This window comes from Ambystoma mexicanum, chromosome 3q (assembly GCF_040938575.1).
Source record: "Ambystoma mexicanum isolate Mex_15411 chromosome 3q, UKY_AmexF1_1, whole genome shotgun sequence".
Classification (NCBI taxonomy): domain Eukaryota; kingdom Metazoa; phylum Chordata; class Amphibia; order Caudata; family Ambystomatidae; genus Ambystoma; species Ambystoma mexicanum.
In genome coordinates this window covers 1076809287-1076827853 of record NC_090926.1, presented here as the reverse complement: position 1 = coordinate 1076827853, position 18567 = coordinate 1076809287, and the positions used below count along the sequence as shown (strand labels likewise).

At 47.8% G+C, this 18567-nt stretch overlaps 1 protein-coding gene across 1 annotated transcript in view; it reads left to right on the top strand.

Annotated features, from left to right (window-relative positions):
• Nucleotides 1-1631: 1631 nt before the first annotated feature.
• The window catches only part of CCDC57 (coiled-coil domain containing 57), a 1326425-nt gene continuing 1309489 nt past the window's right edge, over nucleotides 1632-18567 (top strand). Inside the window, exon 1 of the mRNA XM_069655328.1 lies at nucleotides 1632-1887. The gene's annotated coding sequence lies outside the window, so the exon portion shown is untranslated. The remainder of the gene's footprint in view (nucleotides 1888-18567) is intronic.

Sequence of the window (18567 nt, the reverse complement as noted above, 5' to 3'; positions counted from 1 at the left end):
GATGCCTTGGAAAACCCAAGAGTACGCGTGCAGCGCAAATGCTGGTTTGCGCCACAGCTGGGGCACGCGTGGCACACGCTCCTTCTCGGTGCGTGGCACTTGCTCTGCTTCTGCGCTGGATTCTATGAATTGGGCCCTAAATCGGAAGATTTATCAACATTTGTAAAGTATGTTTTCATGATCGTGCATATACTCTGATGTATAAGTTATAAATATTATCAGTAAGATATGGTTGTACTGTATTTATCACAGTTCGTACAGTCAAGTGTGAAACGTATGAATTAATGTACAAACACACTTTAATATTGCGTCCATACTGTTTTGGAAAACATGTACACAATACATGTTTGACATTTAAAGCATTACACAGTAATAGGTTTTGGATTTAACTGTTTTTTAAATGTAGTATTATGCAAGAAAAGCACAAGATGCAAATACTTTCAGTAAATTGTTTCTATCCTACAAACTTTCAGGATTGCAAATGCAGTTTATTTTAAGATGTAACTGAAAATAAAAAAGAGAGCATCATTGAACCATGTGACAGTTTACATTACAAATAGAATTTGACCACCAATGGCGTGAGACGTAGTGCCCAATGCAACCTCGATGGATCTCAACAGAAGAGAATTGGGCTTACTCTCACTGGAAGCGACGGTGGTCCAAAACGCAATGCAACTGTTTAGGAATACCCTAATTTCAGACAGCCCTCCTATATACAAGACCATAGCTGCGGAAATAACAAACCGTCATTTAACCATCTTAAACAAATGGACGGACAGGCTCAAAGAAAAGCTCACCGACATTGCATGTACAGAAGAGGATCTAAAGATGAACCCAGTAAGAGTGAAATCTAAACTCGAGGCACAAGACTGGATAGAGACTCTGGCCAAAGCGCAAGCAAACAAGCTGACTAAAGATCTGCCACCTAACTTCAACAGATTGAAGGAACCCATCCCATACTGCACCAAATTCCCTAATCAACATCTAAGGAAACTATATATGAGAGCACGTTTCAATCTCCTCCTGACGCGTGAAATTCTGGCGATTAGGACGCAATCGAATGTCAGAGCCTGTCGTCTCTGTATTGAACCAACCAACTCAGAAACAATAAAACATCTTCTGCTCCAATGCCCTGAGTTAAGAAATGTAAGAGCCACATACCTGTTCAAAAGAGCCTCATTGAACCATGCAACAGTTCACATTAGAGATAGAATTTGACCACTGCACGGCGTGAGACATAGTGGCGCAGTGCGTCATGGAGCTAAGCCCGAAAGCGTGAGTTCGAACCCTCCATGGAGACTCGCAATATTATTTTTAAAGAACGATTATAATTGGCTCTTCCTATTTTTATTTTTAAAAAGGAGGATTATAATTTGAAAAACGAAGAGACAGATTTACCGTGACACATTAAACCTTTTTTGGGGCATGGCAAGTGACATCTACTAGTGGCATGTGTCACTTGTAGTGGTGACATGCAGTGGCACGTGTCACTGGCATATGACACATGCCGTATCCGGCTCCTACCCTTACTGTTGCCACGCGAGTCCGTTGCGAATAGAGAGAGATACCGTGACCAGAAAACCAACACGTACGTTGTGCGTAAAATCACGTGACTCTGAAAATGCGTTGCTACTAGCAACATCCTACGACCTTTCTGAGTCTAATGTGAACTTTTATTTCCCATTCATTTAAATGAGCAAGAACGATAGAGTTCAGCATGAGAATTCTGCAGTTTCTTTATTGTAAATGAAGTATGCAGTCTCTGCGGAATATTAGTGAGGTTAGAGGTGCTTTGTTATTTTTCCTGAAGGCACTTATATGTCCTTCGTGCACCGTACGCGTTGTCAGCCGTATCTCCGAGTCTCCAAAAGTTACAGAGGGAATAAGGTAAGATCAGTTACGAGTATTTTTTAATAGGAGTCAGTGATTTTCGCGGGTTAGGGGTTGGTATTACTCTGTGTTGGGAAGAGATTCATTTTCATATCTTGCAGAAAGGAGAGCCTCTCTATCAAACGTAGGGTAGGTTTAGGAGGTAGTAGGCTCATTCCACGGGAGGCCGTTCGAACAGTGAATCTTATTTAATCTCTGCCTAGATTTTGCGATTACTTTTAGGGTTGTTGACTGGGGAGGCAATGACAGTTGTTCTGTAATATTTGGTATCCCATACCCATCCGGTATCCCCTGTCCTCGTAGATCGCAGACCAAAGTAGGAGAGTTCCGAGCCTCGATATTGTCCAGTTAGGGGAGTATCCAGCATTGCAAGGTGGGGTGGGGGGACAGCCACGTTGAAACTCCTGCTGCTTTCCCCTCAACCACAGTGCACGCAATTCCAGGTTGTCTCATTCGCGCCCACCCCTCCCCCAATCTATTTTTTGGTAACATTACTAGTGGCATCTCGCATTTTAACACAACAAAAAAAAACGGCAGAATCATTACAAATGCAGGGAACTCGTGTTATGTTCACGGATATAACAACTCGTCTATTAGTTCTCTGTCAAGGCGCTCTGGGGCAAAATACATGCACATCAACTAATTTGCATATGGATTGCACCAACAGACATTACTTCACAGAAAGCACATCGCAAGGAGCATCATCAGTCTTTGATACTTGGAGGCACCATGTGACTTAAGAATAAGCTGTCATAAGTAAGCCAAGTGGCAAATAATTTTGTGGTGCAAAATACCTAAATTGCACTGTTATGTGGAGCAAGTCAGGCTTTTAAAAAAAAAAAAATAATAGCATCATATATTAACACATAAGCTTTGAAGTGAATCACTTACAGAGCTGCAGATGCGACACAGTCTGATGTCATGATCTGCCCAAGATCACACACTTTGGTTAATAGTGAAACCGGGATGTGGACAGTTTAAGCAACTGAGCACATCTTCACAGTTTTAGTTTATTTAGATATTTATTAATGTTTCCCTTTGCATTTCATGTGCTTAAATAATAATTTATATCAATGCTTTGGAAGCAAAGCACATTGCATAACAAACTTCCCTTTCATTATTAACTTTACACTATACATCATTATAGAAATATGTTGAGCAATAAGAGGATGGATTTGGTTTTATTCTCCCCATCCCCCATCCTGCATGCAAAGTTACAACAACATCATGCAGATTAATGTGAGCCTAACAAATCCCCCTTGGGTAAAGCCATACTCATTATTTCATAAAGCCTGCAACCATCTCACACCTGATCACTCCCTCTCATGCACATTTCTAAAGTGGCAAAAGTCCCTGCTAATAGTCCACCCTCCCTCCCATCAGTGCCTAATGGTTCACATTGAAATGCTGTGTTGACACAGAGCACCTTGTGAGCCCCTCTGCTGCTGCCTGGAGTTCCTTGGGACATTGTCCTGGCAGAGGTTTCGGAAAAAGTAAGATGTTTTGCTGCCAGGACAATTACTGTGCTGAGCAGGAATTCATAGCTCTCAACTCACCCGCTTTTGGCGGGTGTCACCCGCCTTACAAAGGGCTGACTCACCCGCCAGGCCTCCTGCACGCCCATTCATTCCAATGGGCGTCTCACCCGCCAGAAACAAAATCGGGTGATTTCACCCGCCTTTGCAAGACAAATGGTTGAGAGCTATGGGAATTATTCAGCACACATTGTCCTGCCAGGGGGACACCTTTCCCGTTGGGCACCCTCATTGAGGTGCCGAACAGGAGAGGTGTCCTACTGACGAAAGTCCCGGTCAGGCTCTCAAAAGAGCTAGTGGGGTGGCAACGTGCCCCCCATCCCCCAACCCCTGGCTCGGTATGCCACTGTTACTTGATCAGTCAGCTGAACTGCATTGAGTTAAATTAAACTTAGTTGGTTATATGGCTATTTGTAGCTTAAAAAATCACAGTAGCCAACACTTGGTGGGTTATATGGTTATTAGTAGCTGTATAAATCACAGCTGCCAACAGTGATGGAAATGGGTACACAAACTATGCTTGGAAATTGAAAGAATACTACCTCCTTAGGGAAATTGACCAGATAGATGGGTTCACTGTAGAGGGCGTTGTGTAGCGGTGCAGTCATCATGGCAGGAACGTAAAACACATACAAATAATATTTCATTTTACAGGGTTGACATGAAACGCAGATAAATCACACAATAAACGAGACTGACAATATATATATATATTACACATATAGCATAGTGGGAGTATTTTTGGTGTTTCCCTTTTAAGAACATGTATTGCCCCTCTAAGGATGTCAAGAGAGGATTAGAGTCAAAGTCTACCCTTGTTCTAGGCCTTTGACTCTAATCCTCTCTTGACAATCCTCTTTATAGGATCTAGAGTCAGGCCCCCTCACAAAAAAGAGGGTCTCGTCCCATTTTTCTCACACCCTCTAAGGATGTGTCATGACAGCCTCATACCTGACTGGAAGAAGGAGCTTCCGCACGCACGTGCAATACCACAGTGGTAGACTAAATGTAATGGCACTCTGTCTCTGTGTCTCATTGTGTAGGGCCTGCAGGCCTACCCCATGTGATCACAGGCCTGCGGCCCTGCTAGTCTGGGTGCCCCAGACCAGCATGTGTAACAAGTTGCCTCCAGGCCACTGGCCCTCTGTGTGATCGCAGAGCAGCTGCTTGTCCGAGAGCCCACGGCAGCTGCGGTCTTGTTGTGTGACCACGACGATCAGGGTGATCCCTGCCACATTAATTGTATGTTGGTGCCCCGAGCACCCGTTGGGCTGGCCCAAAATCACAGTGCACAGAAATTATTATGTACTCCCCTCCCCAATTCAAGGGATATTTCAAGCAGAGCGTTGTTAAATGTTACCCCTCAAAAACAAGGGGATACCAAATATTAAAACCCTATATTGGCCATTATATTTGGTATCCCCTTCAAAAAAAGGATGGGATGGCTTCCAGAAGCAGCTGTCACAGTGAAGGATTATGATGTACTCCCCTCCCCAATGCAAGGGATAGTTGAAGCAGTGCTTTGTTAAATGTTACCCCTTAACATCAAGGGGATCCCAAATATTACAACCCTATATTAGCCATTATATTTGGTATCCCCTTCAAAAAAAGAATGGGATGGCTTCCAGAAGCTGTCACAGTGTAGGCGTATGATGTACTCCCCTCCCCAATGCAAGGGATAGTTGAAGCAGTGCTTTGTTAAATGTTACCCCTTAACATCAAGGGGATACCAAATATTACAACCCTATATTAGCCATTATATTTGGTATCCCCTTCAAAAAAAGAATGGGATGGCTTCCAGAAGCTGTCACAGTGTAGGCTTATGATGTACTCCCCTCCCCAATGCAAGGGATAGTTGAAGCAGTGCTTTGTTAAATGCTACCCCTTAACATCAAGGGGATACCAATTATTACAACCCTATATTAGCCATTATATTTGGTATCCCCTTCAAAAAAAGGATGAGATGGCTTCCAGAAGCTGTCACAGTGTAGGCTTATGATGTACTCCCCTCCCCAATGCAAGGGATAGTTGAAGCAGTGCGATGTTAAATGTTACACCTCAACATCAAGGGGATACCAAATATTACAACACTATATTGGCTGTAATATTTGGTATCCCCTTCAAAAAAAGGATGAGATGGCTTCCAGAAGCAGTCACAGTGTAGGCTTATGATGTACTCCCTTCCCCAATGCAAGGGATAGTTCAAGCAGTGCGTTGTTAAATGTTACCCCTCAACATCAAGGGGATACCAAATATTACAACCCTATATTAGCCATTATATTTGGTATCCCCTTAAAAAAAAAGGATGAGATTGCTTCCAGAAGTCATTGCCTCCATTTGGCAGTGCTTCCATCTCCTGTTGTGGGAGCTCAGGTGGTGCTCTCTTTGGTTGTGTACGACTCCTGTCGATCTCTTGCCTCCGATTTGGCCTCCAGTCACCCTCTATGTTTCTTTCCGCTCAGCTCCACGCTTCTCTGGGATCTGTGAAATGCACTGTCGTATCTTTGTGGTATATTTTCAGTTGCGCTCGGAACAGAAGTCTGTATTTTATGTTAAAAGCTTGAAGGCGTTTCTTGAGTGGGTCGAAGGACTGCTTCGCTTTCTGAACCTCCCTGGTGAAGTATGGGAAAAAGGCGATTCTGGAGCCATTAAATGTTATGGAGCCCTTAGTTCTGGCCATCTGCAGTATGGCATCCCGATCCCTATAGTTCAGGAGCTTTGCTATTACCGTGCGTGGGGGAGCTCTGGGTATTTGTCTGCCCGTTGGTAAGCGCTGAGTACGTTCAACTGAGAAGAATTTTGATAGGGTCTTGGGAGCATATAGATCCGCAAGCCATTGCTCTAGGAATAGCTCCAGCTCTCGGGCCTTCATACTTTTCGGGCAAATCTTCCACTCGTTCTTTCAGTGCCTTGAGGCGTGCCAACGCTCCAGTCATTTGGTGATTTACAATCCTCAGACTGTCCCCTGTTTCCGAAATGCGGCCCTCTGCTTCCCCGGTACGAGCCGTGAATTTTTGCAGGTCACCTCAGTACTTATGCCATCCATCTTTTTTTCTATGGAAGTCCTTGAGTTGGCGATGGCATTCATGAAATCTTTAAGGGATATATTGTACTGGGTACTTCGGTCCCAGTGCATCACCAGAGTTGCCCTGCTCCTGCGGGGGAACTTGGGTAGCGATTGTGTACTGCTCCATTTTTCTCTGCGTTGTCGCATTCTTTGCCCTGTCTTTCCCGATGGTGGTCAAGCCAGTGTTGATTTGCAGTTGCTCCCTTCCCTCTCAGCTGATGTTTGTGCAGCTGTTTAGGTCAGTGGGGTGCTCGCTTCGGGCGCAACGATTCGGCAAGGCACCATCCAGTTGTTGCTGTTGGTTCAGGATCTTGTGGATACTGGTCAAGTGGCTCACCAGAGACACTTGTTCCGCCTTCGCAGGTGCACTGTCCAGCGTTTATTACCAAATGGTGCTGTCCATGACCACCCGGCTGCGGTACTCCATAAAAAGGCAGAGCCACAAGCCTTGGCTTCTATCTCGCTATGGAGGTGCAGTTGTAATCTCTAACACCTTCCCTCCTTTTGGTTTCTCTTACGGTTTATGTGCACTGTCCACTTCGTGGTTTCTTCCCAGAAGTCTGCTGTGTTATCATCTATGGCCTCTCCCTCCTTTGTTTTGTTGGCCTGAGGATTGGCTTGGTCGGCACCCTATCTTTTGGGAAGGTGGTGTTTCTATTAGTCTCAGTTCAGACATGTGTCTTAGACTTGTACAGTGCAGGATTAGGGGCCCTGTTTCCACTTCGCGCCACGGACAAGCAGGCCAGTACTCCAGTTTTCTCCTTTCCTGGGAGACGTGCTTGTTTCAGTTGTCCTCAGTAGTAGTTTTTGATCGGGGCCGGTGATATCAGAATGTTGTTTTGCTCTCTCAAATCCCTGCAGCTTCTGAAGTGCGTGCTGCCACTCAGGTCGGCGCACCGGTTGTGTACAAGCTCGCCTCCCATCAGGTGGTCGCTTTTGATAACGGTCTGGGCTCACAAGCGATTTCAAGTGTGTAAACCATGTTTATTGCTGCGTGTTATGGCGACTAGCTGATGTATTCACAGGATATTAGTCTTATTGGGTTCACCTTGGACACTCAGCGCTCAGCCACATCACTACTTTATTGGGAGCTCGGAGCGTTGTAGATTCAGTGCGCAGTTCTCCTTCACCTTATGACAGCCATGCCCTCAGCGTAGGCAGCTTACCTTCCGTTCTCGGTTGTTTTGTGGAACGTGTGTTGCAATCCACGTGTCGCGTTCCACTTTCAGGGTCCCACTGTGAGCGATTGGGGTCCAGGGATAATCCTGCTGCATATTCTCGTTGGTAGGCTGTTTAGCTTCGTCCCACCGTCTCTGGGTAGGAGACGTGTTGGATTTGGTTGTCCCCGCTCACTCCTTGTCGCAGGCGCTGCTCGCTTTGCTGTCGGCCTAGCTCTCCTGCAACCAGAGCACCTTCAGACAGCCTTCCTCGGTTCGCCTGCTAGCTCGGGTTGCGTCGTTCCCAGGGGCCCACAGCATCTTCTCGCAGCCTCAGGTGGGACCGCCCCATCGACCGCTGGGGCAGCAGGAACTTGGAGATCCCATCAGAGGGGGCGGACCCATAGCACGGCTCACCTTGTCGCTGCAGTGATCAGGATCGTAACGTCGGCTGGTCCTCTCTGCCGTCCTCAAGCAGGGTTGCTCCACCTCGTATCGGAGCAGGGGATGCCAGTGCCTGCCTGTTTTCATGGGCGTGCTCGCCACCTACTCGCAGTGTGGTTTGGGGTCGGGATCAGTGTTAGTCTTCCTGATTTCGGCCTCAGCGCTGTGATGGTAGTTGCTGTTGCGGGGCGCTTGGTACAGTGGAGCCTTTAACGTAATGCACACCTTCCTCTTAGTTCGCAGTCCCGGCGGCCATCTTGTCTGGCAGACGCGGTCAGCTGCTTCTGGATTCCACAGCGTGCATCTCCGGAACCACAAGTCGGTTCAGGTCCATAGTGCAGCGACCCGTTGCAGAAGGGTTCCGCCGCTTTTGGAAGCTGTTTTCGTGAGTTTAACAACATGAATTGTCAGGATAAAGGCAGGATCTAGCTGGCGGACTGGGAGCAGCAAGGAATCACGTCCGCTTGCTGGCCACCCTCCCCCCAACCTTGGTGATTTATTGAAGGTAAGGTTACCCGGTATATCGGGTGCTTTGCGTCCGTTTACCGTGCGCAGCCCCCATTCGATGAGCCATAAACACATTTGGAGACCCTTTGCACACACCCGTCCATATTTCATTGTGTGCAAGGGGATGTTCAGTGACCAGTCCTCCAGCGGATCTAACAGATCCTTTGGCAGACCTACACCCATTTTGAGGTTAAAATCTCCTCCCCATGTGCATTGCTCATTAGGATTCCTCCTGTTTAGAAATAACTCATCAATAAACGCCTTGACTTTGGCTAACTTGTCTGCCTCAGCCTTGTAGAGGTTCAAAATGATTAACGGGTCCACCCTAGAGATTAAAATACGTAGCACCTGTGGGTAGTCCATGTTAGTCGCCACTACCCTAAACCTACAGGTTAGGGAGGCTTTAATCAAAATGGCCAGACCTCCATAACAACTAACTCTCTAGCATGTTTTTCGCTGAGATCCCCTACGATGTGTAGCCATCTAACAGTGTGGTCTCCAAGGCCTAGGTCTCTTGCAGGAGAATGACATTCTGTTTTTTTTATTTTATTTATTTTTTTGGTTTTATGAAACAGAGAACCTTCGGAGCAAACATGAAAGGGACTTGTGTCCCTATAAACCTTACACACAAAAAAATAGATAATTCGCTGGCGTATACACCCTCCGATCCCTCCCCCCCCACACCCTTTCAAGGCACAGTCTCTGATCTCTGCGTTCACTTATACTGTTCAATCTGTTGTCGGCAGACCCGACCGGGCACTAGATCGTCGGCAATGGGCCGATTCCTCTGAATTAAAGTCTGTGTTTTCAAAGTTAACTATTCGGTGGGGCCGAGTCACTGTTCTCCGGGAATCTCAACCTGTACTTTCCATGTTACTAAAACCACTAAAGAACCCGAGCCATTCAGTCTGTATCAGAATGCTGGATCCCTGTATAGCTTCTGTGATCTTTTCCAGAATATAAATATCCCTGACCACTGCCACCCATTCCTTCTTCATGGGGAGGCAGGTCCTTTTCCAAGTTCTAGCTCAACAGGCTCTGGCCGCTAAAAGTAAACAATGTGACAGGTGTGGAAGCTTGTCCAACCGCTCATCCCTTCTTTCAAGTCCGAATAATACTAAGATTGGGTCTAGTGGGTGGGATCCTCCGTCCGCCTCTTTGATCCAGCTCAACACTTCTGTCCAATATGTGCGCACTTTGTGACATATCCACCACATATGCCAATAATTGGCTTTTTCCCCGCATCCGTGCCAGCTACGGAAATCGCAGCTGGAAACATCTTGGAGAGTACTTCCGGGTCACATTACCACCTGTGAAGCAGTTTTATGGCGTGCATCTTATATTGACACGAAATTGAGGTCTTAAATGCCCTACTACAGAGTCGCACCCATAAACCGTCCCGAATTTCACAGCCCAAGTCCCTCTCCCATCTCGTTCTTAGACCCCTGATTGCTCCTTCACGGCGGGACAAAAGCGCTGTATACAGGAGGGAGATGAGACCTTTCATATCTACATGCGTGTCCAAGACCTTCTCTACTGGGGTGAGTGGCCTCTGTATATGCTGCTTCCATTTCCCTACCATGAATACCCCCTTCAATCTTAGATAGAGGAGTGGGGACAGCCTGCCAATGCCCAATGCGTCCTCCAGTTCCTGGATGCTTATGAATGTATTTTCTTTCACCAACTGACCCACCCTGAAAAGCCCCGCTTCAAACCAGGACTGATAATGTTCGTGGCCAGGGATCGCGTCCCTCAACGGTGGGGACCAAATGTGCCCACATTCACCTTGAATCCTGAAAAATGCCCGAACTTCTCTATCATCCGCAAGGCGGCTGGGACAGATTGGGCTGGCTGCCTCACGTGGAGCATTATATCATCTGCATAGAGACCGAGTTTAAAGGTTCTGTCTCCCACTCCTGTACCCATCACATCAGGGGACCCCCTCAGATATTCGGCCAAGATCTCCATGGTCATTGCAAACAGTAGGGGCGAGAGGGCGCAGCCCTGTCGGGTCCCTCGCTGAAGATTAAATCTACGTGATAGCCACCCATTTACCATAACTCTGGCTGACGGTTCTGCGTACAGAGCCTTGATCGCTCGTCGGACACCCTCACCGAAACCACATTTCTCTAGTACCCCATGTAGAAACTCCCAGTTGAATCGCTCAAAGGCCTTTTCGGCATCTATGGCCACCAAGACTGGGTTGCCCCCCTGGGTGCTGCCTCCCTCATGAGATGTAGAGTCTTCCTGGGGGTGTCTGCTCCCTGCCTCCCCTGTATGAAGCCCACCTGATCAGAATGGATGAGCCTCGGAAGGAGGCCCTCTTGTCTTGATGCAATTGTTCTGGTGAACAACTTTGCATCCACGTTCAGGAGGGAGATTGGTCTATTAAGATCGTCAGTCTGCAGGGTCTTTTCCTTCTTTGGGGATGACCGTGATTAATGCTTTCCCAAACGTCGGAGGGGCCCTCCCTGTGGACATAATATTTGTGAACAGATCCGCCAGGAATCCCGCCAGTTGGCCTGCAAATGCCTTATAGAAGCCTGCCGTGAACCCGTCCTCTCCCGGGGCCTTCCCCAGCTTCAAACCTGATATTGCCCGGAGGACTTCCTCATCTGTTATTGAGGCCTCTAGGGTGGAGACTTCTCCAGGTCTAAGGGTCGGGAGGGTTACTCCCTGCAAATAGGATTCTAATGTTTCCCCTCCTATAACTCCTTCCTTCTCGTACAATATCTCATAGAAACTGGGGAATTCTCCCGCTTTTGCCTCTGGGTCCGATCTTTCCCCCTCTTTCCCATTCTTGATCTTTGCCACCCATCTATCTCGCCGCTGGGCGCGGAGCTTCGCCACCAGCCTGGCACCCGCCTTATCCCTTTTTTGTTATATTTCTGTCTCAGGTGTTGGAGGCCTGCTACAATTTTACCCATCTCCATTTCTCTAAGTTCCTGTCTTTTAGTACTGGTGATCCCCAGGTCTCTCTCCTTCTCTTCCTCTTCCTTCCCCTCGACTCTTTCCAATAGGCGTATCTCAGATCTTAGTTTTCGGGCCAAGAGCATTCTAGTTCTCTTCTTGGCCGCCCCTTCACTAATCAATCTACCCCGCCATGTAGCTTTAGCCGCCTCCCATACTGTCTCCAAGTGAACCTCCCCAGTGTTGTTTAACTCAAAGTACTCTTTAATGGCTGTAAACATCATCTCCTCCCTATTTATTTATTTATTTCTATTCTACTTACCTTGTACTGCACTTTTCCCTTCCCCCTACCCCTGCACTTGCGCGGTCTGAATAACACCTGGCCTAGTAGGATCGTTGTCTGTCCTCCCCCTGATCCCCCCCCCCTCCCTACCTCGTCGCGCCTTGAAACACTTGTGTATAGGCGCGTTACAAATGCCTTATCCTATCCTATCATATCTCTCTAAAAACTGCATCCATCAATAGGAGGTCGTTGCACCTCCACAATGATTCCCTCGGTTTTAAACCCGATATAATAATGTCGGCCCAAACCAGATCTTGATATGACAAGCTAAGCCGGTGATGGTTACAAGCATCAGTTCTGCTCATATGCTGGTGCTCCAGAAGTATATAATCAATCCTGGTTCTGGAGCCATGGACTGCGGAGTAAAATGTATTGCCTTTCATAATTGGGTGAGTCTCCCTCCAAAGATCTACCAACCTGTGGTTCCACATTAAGTCCAAGAACCCTCTGTATGGCTCTCCGCCTCCCTACTACCTGTGGGGATCGGCTTCCCACTATGGACCAATCCCCGGTCCGCCCACATGGTAAAATCGCCTCCCAAGAGGAGCAGCACCTCTGCCCTATCCAGTACCTCCTTGATGAATTACATCTGACCCATATTTGGGCCATAAATGGCTGCTATGGTAATTCTGGAGTTTTCCAGGTTTCCCGAGACCACCACCGCTCTCCCATCTGCTCTGCCCCAAACTGACGACTCGGTGAGCTTAAGGTTTCTGCGGAGTAGGATCCCAACACCTCCCTTTTTGGTGGGGCCCGATGCCCAGAATATCTGGCCCACATGTGAACTTGGAATGCGCCTTTCTTCCCCTTTCACTGTTTTAGTTTCTTGTACTAGTAGTACACCCAGACCTGCATTCTTCATTTCCCTCCCCAGGAGTGAGTGCTTTGTTGGTGAGTTAAGGCCCTTTACATTAGGCAATCCTAGCCTTAAAGTTTCGACCCAGCCCCTTTTCTAATTGTCTGTCATCGAATGACATTTTTGGATTAACACCTCTTCCGGCAATATGGAAGCCGCTCAGTTCAATTCTTGAGTCCGATCTATGTTGTGCCTGACCCCATACATTCCCAACCCTTTCCCTCCCCTCAACCCCCCTCCCATCCTTGTCTGCGACGCTTGCCAGTTGGCAAGCCACTCGGGGAAGAGATCAGTCTGTCCCTCGCTGTCCTTCTTATCTTCTCCCCACCCCCGGCTGGGGTCCTTTAACTTTTCCTGACTCCTGCATCTCTGATGCAGCCCCGATCTTTTAATCCTCCTCTAGATCATGCATCGGGGTGTTGTTTTTTTGTAATTTTCTCTTGCCCTTCATCTTCTTCTTTTTGGCCCAGGGGCCCTGTGGTTCTCGTCTATGCTCCTGGGCCGTCAGGGTCCCTTCATAAAGCCTCCTTCCCCCAGTGACTCGATAATCCACTCCATCCCATTCAAATGCTAGGTCAAATGGGTAGGACCATGTATATCGTATATCCTGTTAGTTAGCCATTGTGTGAGGGGACGGCATTCCCTTCTGCAGATAAGTGTGAGGGCGGAGGGATCTTGATAAATCCTGATTTTGTCCCCCTCAAAGGAGAAGCTCCCCAGTCTCTTCGCCTTTTCTAGTACCTCCATCTTTTCTCTGTAGCGGAGGAAACGCTTCACGATGGATCCCGGGCCTTTCCCTCCGAATCCACCACCCCTATGAGCTCTTTCCAGCTGGACTTCCTTGCCCACCTCCTGTTTTTAAGGTCGTCCATCGTCAAAAGCATGTCCTCTTCTCTCATTTATTCTCCATACCTTCCATTTTCACTTCAAGAGTGTCAACTCTCCCTTTAAGATCCACTATCGAGGCCTGTGTATCTGTCCTTATGGCCTTGACGTCCTGCAGAATGTCTTTAAGATCATCCCTGGTAAGTGGGGGGGGGGACTTCCTGTGGCCATATTGCAGTGCGTGTTGCCAGGCCCAGCTCCTAGTGTTGCTTGAGGCCTACGGAAACGCTGGAGAGATAGGATTGCGTGGGTAAGTGCTTGTTGCTCCGGGGCGCCTATCAATGATTGCTCCAGGTTTCCAGTCCCCTGGGCTCCAATAGTTTTGTGCAGACTTCCAGGCTTCCCTGTCTGTACCCCTGGGACCTCGTTCCAGACTCCTTTGTTTTGTATGTCTTGAGCCCAGATCTGGTTTTGCCCTGGAGGGGCCCCACTGCAAGCCCAGAGTTCTTTAGAGGTTCCTCAGATGAGGTCTGGGGCCCAGTTTCTGGCAGGGCATCCCGTGTTGAGCCTTCAGCTTCTGGCCTTAGGCTCCCTCTGTGTTCTCTGTCTCTCCATGGCGTGGGTGGGCATGATTGCATGGCTCGGAGCTCCACCGAGGACTGGGATGGCGGGGCACCTGCTGCCTGCTTATTTTCTGCGCCTGCTTCCGTCTCCAGAGGGGTTCCCGGCCTCTGCTCTGGAACGGGTCGGGGTCCCGTTTGTTGGCACCCCGCGGTTCATTGTGGAAGCCCCCGAGGGCCGCTGTTTTATCCCCCTGCATGCCCCAGAGTCCACAAGCCGCCCTCCCCTCCAATGTTGGGGCCCGTGCACGCCAAAAAAGAGGGTCTGGGAGAGTTCTCGGGGCCCGCTCCAGCCTGCGTGTCTCGGAGCGTTTATATATGCCAGGTGTGGGGGGTGAGCCTGGCTCGTGATTTGGCTTCCTCTGGGCCTCCTCACCCTGTCCCCCCTGCGACCTCCTCACCTCTTCTTCTGGATCCTTCCGAGGCGAGGCAGCATTGGGCCGTGTGCTGCAAGGCCCCCGTGTGCTTTGAGGCCCCCCGGCCACCGCCCGTCGTCTGTCTCCCTACTCCGCGACAAGCTGGTTCCAAGTCCTCTCTCTGCACCACAGCTCCGAGGGGTCCCCCGGGAAGGCCTCAATTTCTCGCAGTTCCAACACAGCAGTAGATTCCCGTTTGTTTTTGAAAAATCTACACGGATGATAATTTTAGCATCCATGCTGTGACACACAGGTAATATATTGACTGTTGTATGGAAAATTAGTTTAAAACTGCAGAATTGAAAAAGTATATGATTATAGTCTGACACATATTATTATTATTTAGGTAGAATGTAGGCTGACTAGGCACTATGGTGGATAGACACGACGACACGCAGTGTACTACAGAGTTTAGAAACGCACAAGCCTTGACAACAATATACAGGTAGGAATAATGAAACTTACCTTAATAACACTATAGCGATCTTTTGATTTAACCGTCCACTAACACACATATCACTATCATTTACAGGACATCTTTTTCTCTCCCTGGCTGTTCAACCAGTATCTGGCACTTCTTGCCCACCGCATCGCCGCTCTCTGCCCCAACTTTCAGTGCTATGCGGATGATACCCAGCTCATTTTCAGGCTACCCTCGGCCTCCTCTTCTCCTTCCCTCATCTCTGACTGTCTTTCTGCTATCCAGGAATGGTGTGCCACAAATGACCTCTGCCTTAATGCCAGTAAGACTGAGATTCTACTCATCGGCACACCCACTCCCGCCTTCCCTGCAGCTCTCTGGCCGGCCTCTCTTGGCCCTCTTCCTGCTCCTACCTGCAAGGCAAAAAACCTCGGGGTCATCTTCGACTCCACACTCTCCTTCTCTCCTCACATCTCTGCCGTCTCTAAGAAGTCACACTACCAGCTACACCTCCTCCGAGGCATCCTTCCTTTCCTCTCCTTCCCCCAGAAGCTCACTGTCTCTAGAGCCCTGGTTCTCTCGAAGCTGGACTACTATAACAGCCTCTATCTAAATCTTCTTGCCTCTACTCTCCGCCCTTTGCAACTCATCCAGAACAGGACTGCGAGACTTGTCCTTGGCCTCAAGCCCAGGGACCATATCCCTCCAGGACTGCAATCGCTTCACTGGCTCCCAGTGGCTGCGAGGATCAAGTTCAAAACCCTCTGCATTGTCCACAAGGCCTTCTGGGGCCTTGGGCCAAAATACCTTCAACTCATCAAATATCTTCCTTCTCGAGCTCTTCGCTCATCCGCCTCCAACTCCCTCAGGGTCAGCCGCTTCTCCAAGAAACGAGTTGGGGGTAGATCTCTCTCCGCAGCAGGGGCCTCCCTCTGGAACAGCCTTCCTGCCTCCCTGAAACTTGAGGAGGACCATCTCCGGTTCCGGAAGCACCTCAAAACCTTCCTCTTTGCCTCCCCCCTCTCCCCTGCTGAAATTACTGAAACTACACTGAATCCGCAACTGGGCCACTCACCAATCTCGGTCCTTGGCCCAGCCACACTCCCATGCACTGCCTCCCTGGCAACCCCTGCACTGTGGGACTGTTCTCTGCATCCCTACAGCCCCCCTTCCGAGCACTTGTCTGCATTTACCTTGCACTTGCCACCAGCTGGCCTTTAGTATTTATCTTGTTATTCTACTAACCCTGTATTGCACTTTCCCCTCTCCCTTTCACCCTTGCACTTTTCCCTTCCCCTCTACCCTTGCACTTGCGCAATCTGAATGACACCTGGCCTAGTAGGATCATTGTCTGTCTCACCTTGTCCCCCCCCCGCCTCGTCGTGCCTTGAAACACTTGTGTATAGGCGCGTTACAAATGCCATATCATATCATATCATAACACCAGAGAACTGTCTCATAAGATGACGTTTCCATAATTCCATATCAAAATGGGCATTTGAAGTCTTAAAGTCAAGAGAAAAGAAAAATACTGTTGTTTTGTGTTTGAAACAGAAATTGGATTTATTTGTTTAAATATACATTCAAAGTATTTTTGAATTACTAGTATCATTAGGAAACACTGTGTTTAAAGAAATAGTTATTGCTCCTGAAGAAGACAGGTACACTCTCGAAACGTGTAGAGCTCAACATTGAGAATGTTTAGTATTTTTTTGTATCTTTGAGTGAATTGAACTCTGACTTTCGTTGATACTAAGTGCTAAAAATATTAAGTTGATAAATACTTTTCAGATAACATTGTTTGTTTTCTATTCAAGTAATGCAAAACTAAACGTGTTACGAATTTAGTTGTTCTAAAATCAAAACATTTGTAAAAATTGTGACACCTGTCTAAAATATGTTCAACATACCATGCTGCAAGGTTCATGGGCATATATGTAAGGAGTAGAGGGATATCTGCAACAGGCTTCCCTAGAAAAACAGTCAACCTTGGATTTTAACTGAAGCTCTCCTCATTTCATAATGCAGGTCCACAAGGCTCCTCCCTCATGAGGAGCTCACCAGGTCATTTTCTGTTCTGACCTGTGTTGGGTTTTTAAAGACTCTTGGCGGGACATCGTAGCACGGTTTTTAGTTATGTGTCCTGGGCATAGTAATATGATGATAGACTTCATGACAACACAAACGTGTTCTTACAGGCCTCTGAGGAGTCTTGAGAATGAGCTAAATGCAGCTGAAAATCATAGAACAGGGAATCCACCAACTTTTAATAAGAGTGGCAAGCACCAATAAGGGGAGTTTTGGTAGCGTAGCAAATGTAGCTTAGGCTTGGCATGCTGGATTCAGTGAGTTCCAGCCTCTAGTTGGCAGAACCCATATTCTCAGGAACAAATAGTATTAATCTTTTATGGTTTAAAAACGAAAACAACTGTTCCTATTTATATTTAAATAAATAAAATGTATGCACGGGCCATTTCCTTAGTCTTTTATACCTTGTCCCATAATGTTAGGCTCGGAGAGGAGGCGGCTGCAGCCCGCAATGGTTCAAAAGCAGCCGACATAGTCCTTCATCCTTCCAAGATCACAAGATCGTGTGCTGCAAGTGGGTTGTGGTAGTGCGACAAATCAACTTCCGGGCCACCAGTGTTCAGGGATGAATATCGGTTTCTAAACCATCAATCAACCCCACACCTCTAGTACACCAGAAGGGATCCGAACAGATTGGAATACAAGCGAACTATAAGACCTCCTTGTACAATTTAAGTAACGTGGAAGGAACTGAAGGCTTATCTCTGCAAGGTTGTGTATCGTTGGTTAGTTGCAACACAGCGAAAATACAATTATTATCCAATGATAAACTGTCCAGTCAAGGTTGTATAAAAATATCTACTTTATTATTACTACAACAGACATTTCTAGCACATTACAAATACGAGCACCCTGTAAAGGAACACAGAGGACGGATAGTTTCACAAAGGAAAGAGGTGTACTCTGGATACCGACAGGAAGGTAGTAGGTAAAGTAATTAGTCTTACAGTTCAAGGTTATTTGGGTCAAGCACCATGGGGCAAAGGGTCGTAACTGTCTCTAGGGGCCTTTGGAGAAGGACCAGGGGCAGAAACACAATGTACGTGGTGCTGAAGAAGTTCTTGGTGCCCGACTGCGTCGAGGCAGTTCCAGGATGCTTCGCAGCCCTTGAGACCGAGTTAGTTGCAGGAGACAGCTGCGGGTAACGGGCAACAAGCAATTCGTCAAGCAAGGCTGGACGGATGTCTGCAGACTTTCCTGCGCGGCAGCTCAGGGCCAAGAATCGTTGTCTCTGTGCTGATTGGCGAATCTGGAATGCTGGTCGAGGTGTGTTGAACGGCTCTGGTGAATGCAGCGTGACAACAGTCAGCAGTGCAACCAGATGCAGTACGAGGACTCCACTGTTGGGAAAATGTCCTTAAAAGATGGATGATGCTTGAGTGACGACACTCCTTGCTTTTTTCAGAGGGCTTGTGTCCTTTCAAGTTGGACATCCCAAAGCTCAGGAGAGTGTTTGCAGGCAACGGCCTTGTCCTTAGTTCAGATACT